This window comes from Halichoerus grypus, chromosome 6, assembly GCF_964656455.1.
Source record: "Halichoerus grypus chromosome 6, mHalGry1.hap1.1, whole genome shotgun sequence".
NCBI lineage: Eukaryota > Metazoa > Chordata > Mammalia > Carnivora > Phocidae > Halichoerus > Halichoerus grypus.
In genome coordinates this window covers 44743608-44759832 of record NC_135717.1, presented here as the reverse complement: position 1 = coordinate 44759832, position 16225 = coordinate 44743608, and the positions used below count along the sequence as shown (strand labels likewise).

At 41.0% G+C, this 16225-nt stretch overlaps 1 long non-coding RNA gene across 1 annotated transcript; it reads right to left on the bottom strand.

Moving 5' to 3' along the window:
• Nucleotides 1-429: 429 nt before the first annotated feature.
• On the bottom strand, nucleotides 430-14869 carry LOC144382089 (uncharacterized). The gene is made up of 4 exons (XR_013448491.1): nucleotides 14761-14869; nucleotides 1172-1210; nucleotides 755-925; nucleotides 430-570 (listed from the first exon to the last, which is right to left on the bottom strand). It is a non-coding gene; the product is annotated as an uncharacterized LOC144382089 (long non-coding RNA).
• Nucleotides 14870-16225: the final 1356 nt, after the last annotated feature.

Here is a 16225-nt window from a genome sequence, read left to right as displayed (position 1 = left end):
GCTGGTTTCTCCTTCTGATTCTTATGTAGCCACTTATCAGTTATTTCTGTTACCAAGTTCTGTTCCTCTTTCCCCATCTCTACATTCAAGAATGGTTGTTTCCCCTTAAACCATCTTGAACATTTTCTTTGCTGATTGCTTTTGTGATGTGTGTATGTGATTGATAAGTCATCTTTCTCCCAATATTGAGAACCCACTGTCATACTCTATTCCTCTGTTTCCATTCCCCAAATTCTGGGAAGTGGGGGGCAATCGAGTGATGGGAGTAAGAGAGCAAAGACTTATTGAAAGAGGAGGTTTTAGGAAACGAAATTTATATTTCATTAGGCTCAGTGTTACCAGGAGTCAGGGCTTCTGTGCAGTGTCCTTGAGTCCTTCCGCAGATGTACAGGATTCTGTTTTATAGAATGATAAATGAGAAACGAGAAATGATTCATTAGTAGAGATTTATTTGCCACTTATGTCTGAGTGACAGAGAAATGTCAAGTCCCCATCACTAGATCCTCAGTTCCAGGTATGTTCTGCGAAATGAGCTGTCTTCTCAAACTCTCCCAGCAGACTCAGTTTCCCCTTATAGAAAACGAGAGAGAGTGGCTTAGAAGATAAGATCTCCAAGATAAGATTTAAAACGTGCTTTGGGCAGGTTCTCGCATGCAAACAAAAGAAAGGGAGTCCTATTAATATAAGCAGAAAGGGATTTGTTAGAAGGCTATCTGGTGGTTTACAGAAATTACAGGACATCTGGAGAATGAACCTGGGGAAAATGTGAAGACCCAGAGGAAACCAGGTGTCGGGGAACACAGGCCGCTGAGTGCTGATCCATCAGATCCCAGCATGGCACTGGACACCCTTTCCCCATCTGCGAGCCCCACGCTGCAGCCATCTCCAGAATATGCCTCAGCTGTCTCCAGGTTTTGTGTCACTTCTTTAAAAAAAAAAAAAATCCTAGTTTCAAACATGAGCTTGGCACACATAGACCCTATTTTCATGTCCTAGTAACTCAGGGGAAGCGGGGGACAAGAAATCCAGAGTGGGTTGTGGGGCCCTGAGGCCACGAAGACTTGCCAAGGGAGACACCCCCTAAATGTTAGTGGTTTTCGTAGCGCTGGGAGGGAGATAAATATCTACCACATTACAAGTCCCGTACTATTGGTAAAAGAGAGATTCTTACTTTTGTTGCTGCAGACGGTGTTGAATATCTGTCGCTGGGCTGTTAAATGGGCCGAAGGCAGGCGTGAAGTCAGGAAAATAAAAAGGGGGAGGAGGGACATAACAAGAGGAAAAAGAGAGAAAAATACTGTCACATTTTATTTGGGACTGAACCACATTTTGTGGAGTCTAAAACTTATACAAGTCCTAGAAACTTTTTTTTTAAATAAGAACAGCAAAGTTATGAATACAAATAAATTGGTTCAAAAGTAAATATTTATTTAGAATGAGAAGAGAGATCCTAACAAGTTCTTGTGGCTTTGCACATGCAGGACACTTGCTGAGGTGTCTCTCAGCACTCACCAGATGTGGGATGAAAAGGCTCCTTATTTTTTCAAAATTTAATTTAATTTAATTTAAATTCAGTTAGTTAACATATAATGTATTATGGTTTCAGAGGTAGAGGCAGTGATTCATCAGTCTTATATAACACCCAGTGCTCATTACATCACGTGCCCTCCTTAATGCCCATCACCCAGTTACCCCATCTCCCACCCACCTCCCGTCCAGCAACCCTCAGTTTGTTTCCTATGATTAAGAGTCTTTTATGGTTTGCCTCCCTCTCTGATTTCATCTTGTTTTATTTTTTTCTCTCTTCCCCTATGGTCTTTTGTTTTGTTTCTTAAATTCCACGTATCAGTGAGATCATATAATTCTTCCTCTGATCGACTTATTTCACTTAGCATAATACCCTCTAGTTCCATCCACATCTTTGCAAGTGGCAAGATTGCCTTTTTTTTTTTGATGTTTGAGTAGTATTCAATTGTGTATATACACCACATCTTCTCTATCTAGTCATCTGTTCATGGACATCTGGGCTCTTCCCATAGTTTGGCTATTGTGGACATTGCTGCTATAAACATTGGGGTGCAGGTGCCCCTTTGGATCATTATATTTGTATCCTTGGGGTAAATACACAGCAGTGCAATTGCTGGGTCCTAGGGGAGTTCTATTTTTAATTTTTTGAGTAACCTCCATACTGTTTTCCAGAGTGGCTGCCAACAGTGTAGGAGGGTTCCCCTTTCTCCTCATTCTTGTCAACATTTGTTGTTTCCTGACTTGTTAATTTTAGCCATTCGGACTGGTGTGAGGTGGTATTTTGTTGTGGTTTTGATTTTTATTTCCCTGATGTTGAGTGATGTTGAGCATTTTTTCATGTCTGTCGGCCAATTGTATGTCATTGGAGAAATGTCTGTTCATGTCTTCTGCCCATTTCTTGATTGGATTCTTTGTTCTTTGGGTGTTAAGTTTGATAAGTTCCTTATAGGTTTTGGATACTAACCCTTTATCTGATAAAACATTTGCAAATATCTTCTCCCATTCTGTAGGTTGTCTTTTGGTTTTGTTGACTGTTTCCTTTGCTGTGCAAAAACTTTTTATCTTGATGAAGTCCCAATAGTTCATTTTTGCCCTTGCTTCCCTTGCCTTTGGCGATGTTTCTAGGAAGAAGTTGCTGCGGCTGAGGTCGAAGAAGTTGCTGCCTGTGTTCCCCTTTAGGATTTTGATGGACTCCTGTCTCACAGTGAGGTCTTTCAACCATTTGGAGTCTATTTTTGTGTGTGTCCAGTTTCATTCTTCTGCATGTGGCTGTCCAATTTTCCTAACACCATTTGTTGAAGAGACTGTCTTTTTTCCATTGGATATTCTTTCTTGCTTCATCGAAGATTAGTTGAGCATAGTGTTGATGGTCCATTTCTGGGTTCTCTATACTATTCCATTGATCTAAGTGTCTGGTTTCTTTTTTTTTTTTTTTTTAATTTATTTGCAAGAGAGAGAATGAGAGACAGAGAGCATGAGAGGGAGGAGGGTCAGAGGGAGAAGCAGACTCCCTGCTGAGCAGGGAGCCTGATGTGGGACTCGATCCTGGGACTCCAGGATCATGACCTGAGCTGAAGGCAGTCGCTTAACCAACTGAGCCACCCAGGTGCCCCCTAAGTGTCTGTTTTTGTACCATTACCATACTGTCTTGATGATGACAGCTTTGTAATATAGCTTGAAGTCCAAAATTGTGATGCCTCCAGCTTTGGTTTTCTTTTTCAACTTTCTTCTGGCTATTCGGGTCTTTTCCAGTTCCATACAAATTTTAGGATTATTGGTTCCAGCTCTGTGAAAAAAACTTATGGCATTTTGATAGGGATTGCATTGAATGTGTAGATTGCTCTGGGAAGCATAGACACTTTAACAATATTCGTTCTTCTAATCCATGAGCATGGAACATTTTTCCATTTCTTTGTATCTTCCTCAGTTTGTTTCATGAGTGTTCTATAGTTTTCAGTGTATAGGTCTTTTACGTCTTTGGTTGGGTTTATTCCTAGGTATTTTATGGCTTTGGGTGTAATTGTAAATGAGAGAGATTCCTTAATTTCTCTTTCTTCTGTCTCATTGCTAGTGTATAGAAATGCAACTGATTTCTTTACATTGATTTTGTATTCTGAAGAGCCCCTTATTTTTAACCTGCTTTCCCTTCACCAACAATACTCTATGAATCCCAACACCTTTTCTCATGGGGGTGCATGAAGCTCCCAAATCTGCTCAGAGAATCTGCCTCATGGCTCTCTGCCTCCATTGGAGGGATAAGACCTATTACGTGTTCCTCCAGGCTTCCATTCAAAACACTGTGGTTGAGGACGAGTCATATGTTAGCATTGCACTGGGGGCTCAGGGCCCAAGAGTGAACAAGGCAGAAATGGCCACGGTTCCTGTGGTAATTCACACACTTATCAAGAGAAACAGACTTTGGAAAACAAGGTGAAATGGTTTTGAGATCATAATCACTCCTCCAGCCCATGAAAAGACAACGTCATCTCCTTGTTCCATGGACTTTTCTAGAATAGGGTGTTCTGTTGTATGTAAGCCATAGAAACTTCAAACTTATAAATATGATTTCTTATATAACACTGATTCTATAGTGTACATAAATCCAGATTTATAAACTAGCATCTAAGATATATGGCATTCTCTCTGTGCAGTACCCAAAGAGGGGGAGTGGAAGGGTGGCCCACATGGGTGAGGGATAGTAGTGTGACCCAGTGTCAAAGGTCATAGCACAGTCACAGACAGAATGATGTTCTAGGGGGACAGCTGGGAATCCCTGATGTCACAAAATCCTAGATATGCTGAAACCTCCCAGAGCACACTGTGAAAGTCTATAAAATCAACACTACTTTACAACAACTCAACAAAAAAGCTCTCTTCTGTTAATATCAGAGTTAGGATAAATGGCTGGAGAAACAATGCTCAGAATAAACCTCTCTATTTCTCTTAACAACCAAATCTTAACAATGGTTACCAGATATTGGGTCTACAAAGGATGTTATATGTACATATACAAACTCACATACACATACTAAGTACACAACCCAAATGAGTTTTGCACATAGATTATGAAGCTAGTATCTTCACAATCATTTCATTTCTGTAAAGAGCATGTCAGCCCTTCTCAAATGTCCTTGAAGCAAAAATATAATTCTAGGAACACATAATTACCAATTGTTTCTGAAGCAGCCCACTGAAAAGGATTTTGTTGACAATATTGCCAACAATGGGAAGCATTTATGCCAGTCTGGGAATGCAAGGAAGGTTAAGGGGCAGAATCCTCAAAGCCTTTAAGGAAATAGCCTGAGTTTGTGTTTTAGACTGTGGCAAATTGTAAGCGTTTTAACGATTTTTCCATTCTCTGAATCTTTATTTCTACTAGACCCACCAGGATTTGGCTCCATTTGACTGGAGCCCGTCATCTGGCCCATACTGAAATATGTGTCCCTTCACATGTTTGCTGTGTCATCATTTTATCAACATGTGTCAAGACGCTTTGTCTTCATGCTCCCCCCTGCTGGTCCATAGACCACCCTAACGATGCAACTGATTTCTTTACATTGATTTTGTATTCTTGACACCACTGCTCACCAGGGCTCCACTCTAAGATGTGGCAGCTTTAGCTGTACCATAAACAGAATGGAAACACAACTCGAGTATTTGTGGACACAGTTGGTGACACATGGAGCTTCTGAACCTCACAAGGCAACTTTCTTCTTATAACATACTACTAGGAAACATGATATTCCTTATTGACCTCAGAGGTCTTAGAATGAGAAGAAAGGGAACCCTTTCTGTTCACTGGCCAGCTAAACAAACAACGCAAGGGGGGAGTTATATACACAGAATTCAGACACCCTGCGGCCACCATCATGCATGCGTGCCATACTGTCAGCAGACCTCAAGACATAACCCCATTGAGCTTGTAAACATCGGATGAATTAAAAGCAATTTTCTCACTTTATTTAAAAAGTCACCCTGTCACAAAATATATTGCTCTGTGGATATGCTAATTAATGCCTCATCTCTGGTTTGGTTAGAGAATGAGCTAGTTCACGTCTAGGAATCTTCTAGATGAATGAAGTTTCTCACTAGTATGCTAGAACGTTTTGAAAAGTTTATTTTTATTTTCCTTGTAGCCTTTTAAAAATATATATTAAAATTATCTCTGTCTTCTGTCTTAATTACATACTTTTTGCTCAGATTATTCCATAATCTCTGCCTTACCACTAACAGTGTGCAGTCAATAGACTAAGAAATCATAAAAACTCAAAATCAAGCTCAGTGAAGTTTGTTGTTTTATTAAGGCCTTTCAGATTGCATACCAAATGATAAAAGCCAAATCATGTTTATTCCAACAAAATCCGATATTCAGAAAATGGCTGTATATTTACATATAACTCTCCTTCCTCCTCGTTATTCATCCCCACCCTCTGCCCTGTCTCGAACACCCAGCATACACTCAGGCCATCTGTTGAATCCAACTGATGTCTCAACCCACACCCTGCAAATCTTCCATAACTTTTTTCTTAACTTGGATTGTTCTCTTTTTTTCTGTAAAACCAAAGCCCCCTACAGGAACATCTTATCCTTACAACTGCCCAGGTCCATCCCAGGCAGCAGAACTTCTTAGGAGGGTTAGAGTCATCATGCAAAAACTTCAGGTTTCTTTTTCTTTCTTTCTTCTTTCTTTCTTTCTTCCTTCCTTTCTTTCTTTCTTTCTTTCTTTCTTTCTTTCTTTCTCTTTCTTTCTTTCTTTCTTTTTTTCTTTCTTTCTTCTTTCTTTCTCTTTCTTCTTTCTTTCTTTCTTTCTTTCTTTCTTTCTTCTTTCTTTCTCTTTCTTCTTTCTTTCTTTCTTTTTCTTTCTTTCTTTCTTTCTTTCTCCTTCCTTCCTTCCTTCCTCCCTTTAAGCAAAATTTGTGGAGAATACCTGATTTTTCAAAACTTGGAGGAGTAGTGGTATTGCATATATTAGGGACTCTATACTTGTCAACTTCATGGTCATCAATAATCAATATCAATCCGTGTTTGATATAGCTGCCCTTGAAATTTTGAGGTGTGTATGAAGGGTGTCTGCCCTACCATGGATGGCAATTAAATTTTACCTGGACTGGAAGTTCTGAGCTATTGGTGGTGACTGCCCAGAATACTGTGTTGAGAAGGATTTTGTGGCCCTATCTAGTCTTCATGAAGATTGCAGACTCTTGTGCCCAGGATGGGATTTGTAGCTTATATGATGTGGCTGTACTATGCCTATCTTCCACACTGCTGCCTCCAACTGTTAAGATTCTTGGGCTCTTCTTACTACTTGGCAACTGTCACTTCACTGAGTGTCATTCACATCAAATCTTAGGTTTGTTAGTAGACCAAGATCTATCAGGCCTTCTATGGATACTCTTTGCTTGTAGAAATCCATTCTAATTGATTGCTTCCGAAATTCCATGGATGGAAAATGAGGTAATTTAACTTGTTAAAATTGTGCTTAGGATGGATTGATTTATGGACAGAGCAATGAGAAAGATGGATAGGTATGGAATAAGACATAATGAATGTTAATTGTAAAATCTAGGTTGGGACTGTGTTTATTATGCAGTTCTGTTAACTTTTTTGTATATTGGAAATTTGTGTAAGAAAATGTTGTGGGGAAATTGTGCTTATGGTAATAATTAGTAATCAATGATTTTGTGCATGAGCTAATTGCTAAAAATAAAGTGCATGTACTTTCATGGATATGATATAATTAAATAAACTCTATTGGTTCCATCAGCCCATTTTTTGCTCACTTTCACATTTTTGCTTTCTAAATATGAAAATAGTCAAATAAATGGCATAGAGTTAACTGGATCATTATTACATATTTTAAAAGTCGTTGAAAAACAGTGTGACGCTTTTTTGTTGGCTTGCTTATTTTGCTTTGGTTTTTTGATTATATTGAGGGGAGCCAGTAAAACACGAGTGATTTTTTTTCCTAAAATATAAATCCAAGATAAATGTTATTTTCCCTTGTCAGTGATTCTGGTAGAAGGGAGTGGTTATGCCAGCCATAATATATTACTCTAAAAAGCAAAACTGATCTACTTAATTTTGTATTAACCCAGGAGAGATTGTAAAATCAATGGGATGTGCCCAGGAGATATTTGAAGTCCAAGACTACCTCTAATGGTTGACTCAGCCTTTTAAAAAATGACTGAGCTGTGGTAATGATCCCAGGTTATAATGGGTCCCCAAAAAGTTGATGAAAGACAGGCAGTGATAGAATCAGGAGTAAGAAATGGGTGGTGATCTTTTTTTTTTCCCTTCATTAAAGGGTCATAGGAGTAGTTCCAATTTTTTCTTTCCTTTTTTTTTTTTTTTTGGTAAGTGAAGGAAATAACCTCACTAAACTTTGAAATTTAAGTGATTCATAGAACATATAAATATTTAAAAAATATTCACAAAGTAAATAAACTGAAATAAACAAGGGAAGTCATTTGCCCTCTCACTTTTGGGCTCTGGAAGCTTCCCACTTGTGTTAGGAAGGAAAACAAAAAGAACATCTCCATCAGCGTAAGAGAAGGGATTAAAAATTGGCCTCTGATGGGAAAAAGTAGAGTCTGGCATGAACGGTCACAGAAGCCTACACCCAACAAGGCCCCGAGTCCTGGCAACTCTAATCGTGTGAAAGTATGCCAAGGGAATCATGGGTCTTTGACTTCTTAGAATAACAGAATTCTCTGTAATAGATTATTCCACACGGTTGGGCAGACGACGGCCACAGGCTGTCTTCAGTGGGGAGTGCTCAGGCCACAAAATAAATTGAAGATGCGACTGGAATGAGCCAGAGCTCAGATGAGCGATTCACGGAAAAGAAAGCCAATGCCCGGTAGACTAGAGAGGCCTGACAGCGTGCCCTGGCCCGGGCTCCTCAGCCTGCCGGGCTATGGCGATGTGGTGGGGAGCACCGCGACAGCAGAAGCACTTCTGCCAGTTTTGAATAGTTATAAAATGAAAGTCTAGCTTCTTGAGATCCAGAAATAAAGCACTGCACAGCAGTCCACAGCCCTCCCAGTGCAAGACATTATTAAAACGTGAAGGCACAGCCGACTTAAGACATTGGGCAAGTAAACGAGTCAGTGGACATCAGCTATTAGAGAGATGTTTGCATTCTGCTTTGGGATCCGCCAACCCAAACTCTGTCTTGGCTGTGGAAAACCGAGGCAGAATCTGTGTGGCTTTCTGCAGGACCCCAAAGGCAACTGGTCTCTGATTCCGGGGCGACACTGGCAGCAGGCCTTCCTAAGTTTAGTGCTTTGGGGTCACTGCTATGTGCGTGGGGAGGGGTGGCGAGGAGGGGGGCAAGATCCATCGTTTTTATTTTTATCTGGAGCACCAGCTTATTAGTTATTGGTGTAGACAGCACGAGTGATGGGAGCTTGCAGAGGGTTTGCACTCAAGATGGAGCTCAGCCAGCCACCAGCAGTGAGTGGGTGAGTTCTCAGCCTCTGGAGGCCAAGGTTTCGTCCTTTGGGAGGGTATGAAAATGGCTTGACCCCCACACTGTGCGGGCTGTTGTGAGAGTGAAGAAGAGAGTGTGTCAAATGCATTGTATGGGGTCAGGTATATTAGGAGGGCTCAGCACATTCTTGCTATTTTCACCACCATGTTTCAGACCATTCTTTTTGCAGATACTGTCTCTAATCTTTAAAACCTTAAGGAATAGTTGCTCTATTTTTTAAAGATTTATTTATTTATTTTAGAGAGAGAGAGAGCAGGAGTGGGAGTGACAGATGGAGAGGAGAGAGAATCTCAGACTCCTCCCCTGAGTGCAGAGCCCCATTCAGGGCTTGAACTTACGACTGTGAGATCATGACTTGAGCTGAAACGAAGAGTCGGATGCTTAACCAACTGAGCCATCCAGGTGTCCCTAGTTAGTTGCTCTTACTCTCTTTACCATAGAGATAACTAAGGCTCTGACAAGCTGGTTTGCCCAAAGTCCCCAAGACCGGTAAAGGTGGAGTCTATATTTGAGCCCAGTGTGTGGCAGGTGAGGTGACCAGCTCTCCTGGTGATACCCCTGAGAGCCCATGGCTCAGGACACCCTTCAGTCCCAGATAGAACGGGACAGCTGGTCACCCTAGATTGAGCTCCAAATCCTTTTGCTTTCCACTATGCCATAGCTGGAATCATCTTACCCCTGTTTTAGATTCTGTCCATTAAATTTTCTTTTCCATTTCTGTCTTGAGCCACATGGATACCAACCAATGATAGAAGAGGTACAAAAATGCTTAGGGACAAAGTTATATTAAAACATATAAATCTGTGTTTCTTATGGACTAACTCTAATACATAGATTTAGCAAAGATGGTGTGTAAGCTAGGACTACATCATTCAAGACTATGCACTCTTGTTTTCTTTTTTTAAGAGATCAAGATCATTTATTTTCATTTACATAATGGGGAGGGGGGTGAGTGGACACTTACTCCCAGACATTTTTATGGGGAAAAATGCTAAGGAGTAAAAACATATGTTTTTAAAGGTCACACTAGTCAGAGTTGAACTTGTCAGTATTCCAAAGCTGAAGTTACGGGCATGGATCATTAGGAAAGGTCACAAAGGTTAGTGATACAATCTGTGACTATTTAAAGAGAAAAATGGCCTTGTCCCCACCCTCTGGGCACAGGGAGCAGAAACAGTGTGTTCACTTTGTCCTAAAAGTTCCATCACCAGTCGGGAAAGGCCACTCAGCATAGATACGTTCCAAATATTTGCTTTAAGGGTGGGCAAAATTACCAAAAATAGAAATTTAGGCAGCTGAAAATTTCAGCCAAAATTCTCCCTGATTTCTAGCTTCAACCTGTACATACAAAATATGTGGCTGCAAAATGTGGTCCTGATAGTTCACATCCAGACAAAAGGGGACTAACATCTGTGAAAACACACAAAAGCTTAATGACATCATGCTTTCATTCCGTGGAAAAAATGTGGCGTTGATTCATTCTCAAGCTGGAATATATTTCCACATTAAAGTAAATTTTGCCTTCAGTTTTAGAGGGAGTTTTTATTATGAGAAAAACATATCCAAAAGGAAAAAATAATTTTTTTCCCTAGGCATATGAAAAGTCATCAAACAGCATAAGAGAATGTATTTGGCACAATGCCACCACATCTAATGGAAAGAGCTCTCTTGGTGATCCAGTGTTCACTTTGACCGAGACCAGAGAAGCGTCAGGATGACCTCTGTCTGTCAGTGATTTAGTATGTTAACAAACTTAAGTCAAATTTGGCTAGCACTTGGAAAATGTAATGTATTTCCTGCATATTATTATGGGAAAAAATAAACATATATAGGAGTAAATTCTCCAAGACAAGGGAAATTATGATGTGGTATTATTTTGACCATCTTCCCTTGATATCAACCTCATTCGTTCCTTTCAAAGCCGAGGAAGAATTTTAGTGTGTATTAAATGCCTCCTGTTTCTCATTCTCTGTGATTTCGGTTTCACGTAGTATCTCAGCTGATTTTCAGAATCATGTCTGAGTAGTGAGTACTGCCATTCCCATTTGCAAGTGAGGAATCCAGGCTTATGGAAGTCAAACAGCCTCGTTGAGGGGCCCAGCCAGCCCCTACCACCAGGCTTCGTACTCAGAAGTCCTGACTTCCAAGCATGAGGAGGCGGCGAGGCTCCTAGCTCTTCCACAGAACCTCACTCTTGCAACTCAAGCTGTGGTCTGTGGGCAGCATTCGCGCCACCTGGGAACCTGTTAAAATGCTCAGGATCAGCTCCCACCTGACCTCCTGTTCAGAATCTGCACATGACACCATCCCAGATGATGCAGACGCATACATGTGGGAGAGGTTCTGCCTTACACCATACGGCTGCAGCAGACAGTGGTCTTCTGGGGCATTGTGGATTAAATCTCCAAAAGACCCTGTGTCCAAACCTCCAGCATTCACCTGAGGCCTGGGAACCAGAGCCAGGAAAAGTCAGTCCTGCCTGTCGCGCACCATTTTTCCAGCTCAGGGCCTTGGGGAAATCACTTGTCTGCGCCAAATCTAAGTACTGCAGACACTTAATCAAGTATAAGGATTCTGCCAAAATCTCAGCTACGTTGTAAAGTTGGCTGGAAGTAGATAAAAGCACAACCCTGCTTAGTCATCGTTGTAATAGCTGGAAAGGTGTGAAGTATTTGTCCTGCAGCTTCTGCTCAGCAGAACATTCGCCCTTTACACTTGTGATGGTAGGAAAAACATTTAAAAGTTTGTACATCTTTCCCAGATTAGCTAATAGTAGTAGGTATGAACGATATAGGTAGCTTTCAATTTTCTGACTCCACATCAAGTCACTACTTTATACTACCTTGCTTTGTAGGGACTAGCTTCCCCTTTCCCACCTGTAGGAGACAGGCCTCTTACATTATAGTGCATTTTTTAACAAACAGCCTTGGGTAAAGATGAAGGCTTCCTATATCCAGAAATAACTGATTCAGTCTGTTAGTATTTAAAATGTTACTTCAATTTGTTAAAAATGAGATGACTGGGGTGCCTGGGTGGCTCAGTCGTTAAGCGTCTGCCTTCGGCTCAGGTCATGATCCCAGGGTCCTGGGATTGAGCCCTGCGTCGGGCTCCCTGTTCAGCGGGAATCCTGCTTCTCCCTCTCCCACTCCCCCTGCTTATGTTCCCTCTCTCGCTGTGTTTCTCTCTGTCAAATAAATAAAATCTTAAAAAAAAAAAAAGAGATGACTTTTCATAAAACACAATTTACCTATGATGCACATTAATAGATTAAATTTCAATTATCAAAATTGACTTGAGTGAAATTACCCTATGCTTTGCTTTCTAAACTGTGTCATTACTTTATTTCTAAAAAGACTCAGCAAAATATTCCCAAACTCTGACAACCTACTTCTAGCTTCTAGTATTATGAAGATAGTTATTTACTGCTGAGGAATAACCTGATGATCAAAATCCATAAGATACGTAAATACAAGCATTAGCCCAACTGGCAACGTTACTTATGGGTTTTTTTCTATTGTACGTTTTTTTTTAAAAAAGTATTTGCCTCTTTCTAGGAATGTAATGTAATCAATCCCTGTCTTATCTAGCAGTTCTGACATACTAATATTTAGATAATAAACAGATTATGGCATAAAAATACAGTAGAGCCAAACTATGGGGAATCATGTGTTCCTAGAAATGTTCATTAAAAAAAAAAAAGGAAACAGAGCACCTGTGGTCAATTATCACATGCAGTCCTAAAGCTGTAGAATCCCTCCTCCCACTCTCTCTGTTGGACAGACATAGTTATGTTTTGATACAGTTGGAGACTTAGAAAGTAGAATCTGCATTTTTCTTCTGGTTTTTTTTTAACAGAATTCTTTTTTTTATAAATTTTTTTTAAGATTTTATTTATTTATTTGACAGAGAGATACATAGTGAGAGAGTCATTGAAATAATGACTGAGTTTCTAAATTCCAATGGAAGAGCCCCACCCCAGTAATATTGGAAAGATCATATTTATATGAACGCAGATAAGTTCTGATGATCTTCAAGTCATTCCTAAGGAGATTGCTCAGAGGCGACGACTCTCCCCCATACAAGCAGGGGGAGTGGGAGAGGGAGAAGCAGGCTTCCCGCGGAGCAGGGAGCCCGACGTGGGGCTCGATCCCAGGACCCCGGGATCATGACCTGAGCCGAAGGCAGACGCTTAACGACTGAGCCACCCAGGTGTCCCTTTTCTTCTGTTGTTAATGGATATTTGAATTAAGGTATGTTCTGCAGAGACCTGATGTCTATAGGAGGTCAGCTATTAATGGGAGAATGTTAATAGACAATGAATTCATCTTCCCATTATTTTCTCTGTAATCAAACACGTAAAACTTTTCCCACTACCTCAGATAAACTTTTAATGACATATTAATTAAGGGCTGAAAAGAAAGTAATTCTCCACTTATATGGAGACACTAAGTATTCATTTATCATAAAGGGCAACATTTAATAGAGCCAAGATTAAAGTGTAAGTGGTGGTGATGGTCTTCTTCCCACCTCAGACTCACTGTGTAGGTACATGGGAAGCAGTTCTTTTTTGGCAAACTGTGGCCTCGATGTCTGCAATGGACCCCTTCTCTCTGCCCTAGCAATCCACCATGGACTTCAAAGCCTTTTGGGCCCACAGAGCTGTGAGCCCTCTGGCAGTCATGGCCCCAGGGGCTTGAAATCCCTTTGATCCCATAGTGTAGTCACAACCGCTTTGAAGTAAGAAGAGGAAGTGAATTAGAGCGGGTCTCTTTGTCTCTCTGGCTGGGGATCTGCAGATGGCACCGCTAGACCCTCACCAGTGGTTATCATCAGCTGCACTTCATAATTCCCCAGGGCAGCTTTTACAGCATCCTGGCTCCCACCGTTTCTGATTTAATTGGTCTAGGGTGTGGCCGTTTAAAAAAAGCTCTCCGAGTGATGCTGGATCACAGTGCCCAAACTTCCAGTTTGGAATGATAAGCATACCCAAGAGACCAATAAATAAAACCTCCCATCTTGGTGGAAAATAAAGGGACAAATGTATTCTGGCTCATGATGTGGTGCAACCCTCCCCCGCCCCACCCCCAAAAATAGCAGCAGCAACAACAACAAAAATAAAACATCAAAATCAGAGAGAGAGAGAGAGACAGACAGACAGATAGCCTTATAGGGCTTACATTTAAGATAGAAACCCTGATATGTTAGTAAAATTAGTAAGTAGAGGCCAGGTGAGCAAACAGGGTGAGTGAGTCCTTCCATGGTGCTCATGCCCGAGCCCTGTTACCACCAAGAGAGGACACCTTCAGCTTTGGGGAATGAGCCTTTCCAACATGCAGGTGTGAATGAGGGGAATGGACATGACCCAGTCTGGACAAACACCAATAAACATAAGTAGCTAGAAGACAATAGCAAAAACTGATACTCTATATATGTAATGATTTATCTATACACCACAAATTAAGTTTTCAGGAAAGCTGTGTACAGTTATGTTGGGACAGCTTGATTTAGTTACTTGAAATAATGACTGAGTTTCTAAATTCCAATGGAAGAGCCCCACCCAGTAATATTGGAAAGATCATATTTATATGAACGCAGATAAGTTCTGATGATCTTCAAGTCATTCCTAAGGAGATTGCTCAGAGGCGACGACTCAGCTGGCATCCCCCAAAAGAACAGTTAGAGAAATGACACCTAAACAGCTATCATTACAAAATCAGAAACCCTCATCTCGAGTCTCCTACCTGATGGTGTGCAATTGGCATGCTTTCCTAAGGCACAGATCAACGCCCACGCTGTTGTGTCCCGCGCTAGTCCAATCACGGTTTCCACACACAGCCGCCCAGACAGCTTCCACGCGAGTTCCCGCATGCCAAGTTGTTGTCAAATTCCATCTTGCATGAGCCATTCCTTCTTCCCCTATTGGTTGGCACAGGGAACTGACTTTGATTGATTCTTGTGATTCAAATTTACAAACAGCTAGACAAACAGAACTACTTTTGGATAACATGTCAATAAGAACGGCAGAAGAAAAAAGCAAAAGCCAAAAAGTACAGTCCAAGTTTCCCTCAATTACTGTCTGCCTTAATTCTCTCTGCTTCTGTTTTCTTAGGACAGAAACATCCTCTTCATCTTACATTTTCTTTGATCTTTAAATCAGAGTCAGCGTTGGCAATGAGCACCTTGTGTTTCTTATATCACAAGGATACGGCAGGTTGGAATAAGCTATTTAGGTGTACAGTGAGGTCTTTTGATTTCAAGGAAGAGGAACTTATTCAAGACAGCAATTTGGGGAGCTGAAGCCAGTGGAACGACCACCTGATTGCTGTCCACTGAGTTCTGTCCCCTCTTGCAGAGCATCCCCACTGGTCTCAGGGTCTGGCTCTTTCTCGTACTCAGTGAATGACTACTTCATTCCCATCTAGGGCCTGTGCCCATACCAGAGCCCCTCATCCTCCCCTCCCACTTTTAGGAAAATAAGCCAGGATCTGCCGAGAACATGAGTCAGTGTTGGGGATGGCATCTTGGTTTGATCTTCCGTATCTGATGAGTGTCAGTGGAAGTGATCACATTGTCGAGAACTTGGCACAGAGCACAGGCTCCATACATGGGAAAGGGCTTACAGTTTAGTCTCACAGGTTCATATTTCCCCTTCTCCTTGTCCATATTAAAACCTACTGGTTTCTTGTGATATCTTCGGATGCTTATCAAAGTCAGGGTCACAAATAAAAAATTCCCAATTCAGGGTTATCACGTCAGCCAGTTCAGTAAAATAACATGGGAAGAGAAAATGGTTTGGGTCGAATTCAAACCATCATCTGGTCTTGGATTCCTGTGAAGTGCCAAGTGTATAACAAATACTAAATACGTAAGAAATGAGGGAAGGCACCAATCTATTAAATATGGACGCTGTTCTCCTTTATTCCTTTCAGAAGAAGCTCCACGCTTTGTTTGTTTATTCATTTTCAGACATTATTTTGGGGCTCTGGCTCAATCACAATCCCATTTATTTACCAAAGTAGCCAAGTTGTACATTCTCTACGGCTGACTATGTGTCCAAACTCTTCTAGAAAGCTGTTATTAACCACTCTGGACTGCCTCCTTCAATGTTTTGTGCATTTTTTTTTTTTAATAAATTACTTGTGACATTTTCTCATACTTCATCTAACACCTCACAGGCCACCTAAGAATCACTTAATAAACATGTCA